The sequence below is a fragment of the Aquarana catesbeiana genome, linkage group LG01, assembly GCF_042186555.1.
Source record: "Aquarana catesbeiana isolate 2022-GZ linkage group LG01, ASM4218655v1, whole genome shotgun sequence".
Lineage (NCBI taxonomy): Eukaryota > Metazoa > Chordata > Amphibia > Anura > Ranidae > Aquarana > Aquarana catesbeiana.
In genome coordinates this window covers 940,416,793-940,422,441 of record NC_133324.1, presented here as the reverse complement: position 1 = coordinate 940,422,441, position 5,649 = coordinate 940,416,793, and the positions used below count along the sequence as shown (strand labels likewise).

Genomic DNA, 5,649 nt, shown 5'->3' with positions numbered 1-5,649 from the left:
AAAAAAAAAAGATTACAATATATGCCCAAGAAGGACCAGCAACGTACTGGTATGTTGCTGGACTTTGAGTGGTTATACCAGAATGATGCCTGCAGGTTTAGGTATCATCTTGGTATCATTCTTTTCAGCCAGCGGTCGGCTTTCATGTAAAAGCAATCCTAATGGCTAATTAGCCTCTAGACTGCTTTTACAAGCAGTGGGAGGGAATGCCCCCCCACCGTCTTCCATGTTTTTCTCTGGCTCTCCTGTCCCAACAGGGAACCTGAGAATGCAGCTGGTGATTCAGCCAGCTGACCATAGAGCTGATAAGAGACCAGAGTGGCTCCAAACATCTCTATGGCCTAAGAAACCGGAAGCTATGAGCATTTTATGACTTAGATTTCGCCGGATGTAAACAGCACCATTGGGAAATTGGGAAAGCATTTTATCAGACCGATCTTAGTGTGGTCAGATGCTTTGAGGGCAGAGGAGAGATCTAGGGTCTAATAGACCCCAATTTTTTCAAAAAAGAGTACCTGTCACTACCTAATGCTATCATAGGGGATATTTACATTCCCTGAGATAACAATAAAAATGATTAAAAAAAAAAAAAAAAAAAAAAGCACCCTTGCCCTCCCCTGCTCTCGCGCAAAGTCGAACGCAAGCGTCGGTCTGGCGTCAAATGTAAACAGCAATTGCACCATGCATGTGAGGTATCACCGTGAGGGTCAGATCGAGGGCATTAATTTTAGCTGTAGACCTCCTCTGTAATTCTTTTTTTTTTTTTTTTTTTTCTCTTTTATTTGAGAATTCTTGTAAATTACAGAAATGTCATTATGGACCCAAAAAAACAAAAACAAAAAAAAAAACAAAAAAAAAGAAAATATAGGCGCACACACCACTATCAGAGATCTGGGACATCACTTAATTAGCTGACCACGATGGAGCCGAGCGCAACAATGACACCCCCCCCCCCCCCAATAGGTGTGTGATGTTTAGAGAGACACAATGGATGGGTGCAGCATGTCAGGCTCCACAGCATGAACCAATCAGGGTTTACTTCCTCCTTATAGGGGCAAAACAGGGGTGTAGAAAATGGAAGTCGAGGCATTTAGCCATTAGTAGGTGTTCCCAGCTATCGGAAGGGTCGGCCCACAGCAGAGTCCGGCCTTTCTGCAAGAAGGGGATTTTTCTGGCACCGGAATGAGACCCCAGAGTCAGAGGAAGACCAACCTCCTCTGTAATTCTAAAGTGGTAACCTGTAAAGGCTTTTAAAGGCTTTTAAAAATGTATTTAGTTTGTCGCCACTGCACGTTTGTGCGCAATTTTAAAGCATGTCATGTTTGGTATCCATGTACTCGGCCTAAGATCATCTTTTTTATTTCATCAAACATTTGGGCAATATAGTGTGTTTTAGTGCATTAAAATTGAAAAAAGTGTGTTTTTTCCCAAAAAAATGCGTTTGAAAAATCGCTGCGCAAATACCGTGTGAAAAAAAAATGAAACACCCACCATTTTAATCTGTAGGGCATTTGCTTTAAAAAAATATAAAATGTTTGGGGGTTCAAAGTAATTTTCTTGCAAAAAAAAATAATTTTTTCATGTAAACAAAAAGTGTCAGAAAGGGCTTTGTCTTCAAGTGGTTAGAAGAGTGGGTGATGTGTGACATAAGCTTCTAAATGTTGTGCATAAAATGCCAGGACAATTGAACCCCCCCCCCCCAAATGACCCCATTTTGGAAAGTAGACACCCCAAGCTATTTGCTGAGAGGCATGTCGAGTCCATATAATATTTTATATTGTGACACAAGTTGCGGGAAAAAGACACATTTTTTTTCTTTTTTTTTTTTTTTTTGCACAAAGTTGTCACTAAATGATATATTGCTCAAACATGCCATGGGAATATGTGACATTACACCCCAAAATACATTCTGTTGCTTCTCCTGAGTATGGGGATACCACATGTGTGAGACTTTTTGGGAGCCTAGCCGCGTACGGTACCCCGAAATCCAAGCACCACCTTCGGGCTTTCTAAGGGCGTAAATTTTTGATTTCACTCTTCACTGCCTATCAAAGTTTTGGAGGCCATGGAATGCCCAGGTGGCACAACCCTCCCCCCAAATGACCCTATTTTTGAAAGTAGACACCCCAAGCTATTTGCTGAAAGGTATAGTGAGTATTTTGCAGACCTCACTTTTTGTCACAAAGTTTTGAAAATTGAAAAAAGAAAAAAAAATATTTTTCTTGTCTTTCTTCATTTCAAAAACAAATGAGAGCTGCAAAATACTCACCATGCCTCTCAGCAAATAGCTTGGGGTGTCTACTTTCCAAAATGGGGTCATTTGGGGGTGTGTGTGCCATCTCGGCCCCAGAAACTGTGATAGGCAGTGAAGAGTGAAATCAAAAATTTACGCCCTTAGAAATCCTGAAGGCGGTGATTGGTTTTCGGAGCCCCGTACGCGGCTAGGCTCCCAAAAAGTCCCACACATGTGGTATCCCCATACTCAGGAGAAGCAGCTAAATGTATTTTGGGGTGCAATTCCAAATATGCCCATGGCCAGTTTGAGCAATATATCATTTAGTGATAACTTTGTGCAAAAAAAAAAAAATTGTTACTTTCCCGCAACTTTTGTCAAAATATAAAATATTCCATGGACTCAACATGCCTCTCAGCAAATAGCTTTTGGTGTCTACTTTCCAAAATGGGGTCATTTGGGGGGGTTTTGTGCCATCTGGGCATTTTATGGCCTTCAAAACTGTGATAGGTAGTGAGGAGTGAAATCAAAAATTTACGCCCTTAGAAATCCTGAAGGCAGTGATTGGTTTTCGGGCCCCGTACGTGGCTAGGCTCCCAAAAAGTCCCACACATGTGGTATCCCCATACTCAGGAAAAGCAGCTGAATGTATTTTGGGGTGCAATTCCACATATGCCCATGGCCTGTGTGAGCAATATATCATTTAGTGACAACTTTTTGTAAATTTTTTTTTTTTTTTCCGATTTCAAAAAGTTTTATTGAACTTTTTGACATTAATACATAGTATCAAAAGACAATGACAGGATGGCATATCGAAGCTACATCCTTAAAAAAATAAAAAACAAGTCACATGAGCACAATAAGAAGATTATATAATGGTTTAACTTATGTTATAAGCTTTTTTGAAATGATATCTGAGTACCAGTAGAGTAGGGTAGAGATAAGAGTCCGAGAAACAACAAAACTTGTTTAAAAAATATAATGTCAAGGCCGGGTTCGATCGAGCACCCCTCGGGACCCCACCCCTTTGGGTGCTTACTGTGGAAGTGCGTGGCGCTCACAAGAGATCACCCGACCCGCCACTCCATTGGAGCCCGGACCCACCAACCGTTGGGGCTGAGGAGAGCCCTCAGCCACCCACACGACAAGATGTGTGTGAAGATCTTGCCCATAGTGAGGTCAAGGCGTCTCCCACCCCACAGATGAAATGGGAATTGTTCTCAAAGCTTCTGACACACTACCTGAGTTACCGGCACACAACAATGAGGAGGGGGGCTAGAGTGCCCCATGAAAGAAAAGGGGGGGACCAGATCCCTCAGTATACTGCACTACTCCCGGAATTAGGGGAATGTTGCAGTAGATGGCCCAAGGTTCCCAAATACTGTAACATTTATCCACTTTATCATTGAGTTTTGCCACAATTTGTTCTTGGGCCATGATCCAAGAGACTTTTCTCTTGAACCCTAGATAGGATACACCAGGTTTTTTCCAGGCTTTGGCTACTGTTACTTTGGCTCCTAAAAGGACGAAGTTGACTAGTGCCTGAGAAAGTCTAGGAAGAGCTACGATATTGCTGTTTAGAAGAGCTACTTGTGGGTCAGGAGCTATCGAGACTTTTGTGATTTTGCTGACTGTTCTAAAAACTTTCTGCCAGAATGATCGAATGCGTGGACAGGACCACCAAGTGTGCAACATTGTGCCTTCCAACTCGCAACTCCTGTAACATAGGGGGGAAGCCCCTGGGAAGATAATTGCTAATCTAGCGGGGACATAGTACCATTGCATCATTACCTTCACACTGGCCTCAATAAGCGAAACATTTAGGATTCCCTTATATGCTCTATTAAAAGAGGTATACCATGCCTGTGTGGGCCAAGAGATGTCCATTTCTTCCTCCCAGGCTCAAGCGTAGGTTGGTTTGTCTGTGAGTGATATTAGAGCAGAATAAATCAAGGAGATCCCTCCCCCTCTGGACCTCTGTGTTTACACACCAGTTTTCATAAGGGGTTATCGAAGGAAGATCTTTTTGGTGGGACCAAATTGAAGTAAGGAAGTGTGAGATTTGTGAGAATCTGAATACCTTGGAATCCGGCAAATCTAGTTTTTTCCTGCAATAGGATCATTTGATCAGACCATTAGTGGAGAGGAAGTGAACAATTCTGTATAAGCCTTTGTCAGTCCACATTGGAAATCTTTGATAGCTAGTCCAGGTGAAAAGTCGACATTGTGAAATAAGTGGGCAGATGGTTTCATTGGGGAGGTCAGGTTATGGTGAGAACGAAGTCTAGAGCACAGGGCCATTGTATGGGAGAGGGTAGGAGACATAATGGCAGGCCTATGTTTCGGATTACACAAGAGGAGATAGTCAATGGTGTTTCTCGGAATGGCGCATCTCTCCATCGCAAGCCATTCTGGCTTCTGTCTTTTTGAAAAGACTACCGATATTTGGGATATCTGGTAATATTCCCACAGATCGGGCAGACCCAATCCCCCCTGAGATTTCAGCCGGTAAAGAGTCTTAGAAGGACATCTATATCCCTTACGTCCCCACAAAAATCGGGTGATCTCCGATTGAAATTTGCTAAGGACTTGTTTCCTTATCGGGATTGGTAGGGAACAGAATAAATACAAAACCCGGGGGAGCAGGGTCATTTTCACAGCGTTGACCCTACCCAGCCAGGATAGACCACATCTTGACCATCTCTCCAGGTCACTCTTACATCTTTGAAATATAGGTGGGAAGTTGGCTTTAAAGAGACTATCTATTTCTGGGGTGATTTTAATACCTAGATAGGGGACTTCGGATCTGGCCCAAGTAAATTCAAAGTTGTTGGAAATTTGAGTTAGTAGGTCTGGGGGAACTGTTATGTTTAACGCTATTGATTTGGACATGTTTACCTGTAGGCCTGACACTACACTAAAATTGCGTAAGATTTTGTAAATGATGGGGGTAGATGTTAGGGGGGAAGTCACATATAAGAGGAGGTCATCTGCATAGAGTGCACATTTGTGCTCCTGTCCTCCACACAGTACTCCCTTAACGTCTAGGTTAGTTCTAATTGCCACTGCTAATGTTTCAATCGCAATCGAGAAGAGGAGAGGGGAGAGAGGGCAACCCTGTCTGGTGCTCCTCCCTATCCTGAATGTTTCTGAGTATCTACCCATGAGACGAACTTGGGCTGAAGGGGACGAGTAAAGGGCTTTAATCAGATTCAGGAAGTACGGGCCAAAGTCCCATTTCTGTAATATCGTAGTGAGGTAGGACCATTCTACTGAATCAAAGGCCTTGTGTAAATCTATGGAAAGGAGGAAACCTGTTTGAGGGGAGCTCCCGTCCCACCTTGATTTAAGTATAGAAACAACATCTATTGTTCTGCAAATCTGGTCCGGACCCTGTCTCCCAGGGATGAAGCCCA

General features: G+C 42.9%; 1 non-coding gene across 1 annotated transcript; it reads right to left on the bottom strand.

Annotated features, from left to right (window-relative positions):
- Positions 1 to 1,102: 1,102 nt before the first annotated feature.
- On the bottom strand, positions 1,103 to 1,228 carry LOC141125051 (small nucleolar RNA SNORA35). The gene has a single exon (XR_012241351.1). It is a non-coding gene; the product is annotated as a small nucleolar RNA SNORA35 (small nucleolar RNA).
- Positions 1,229 to 5,649: the final 4,421 nt, after the last annotated feature.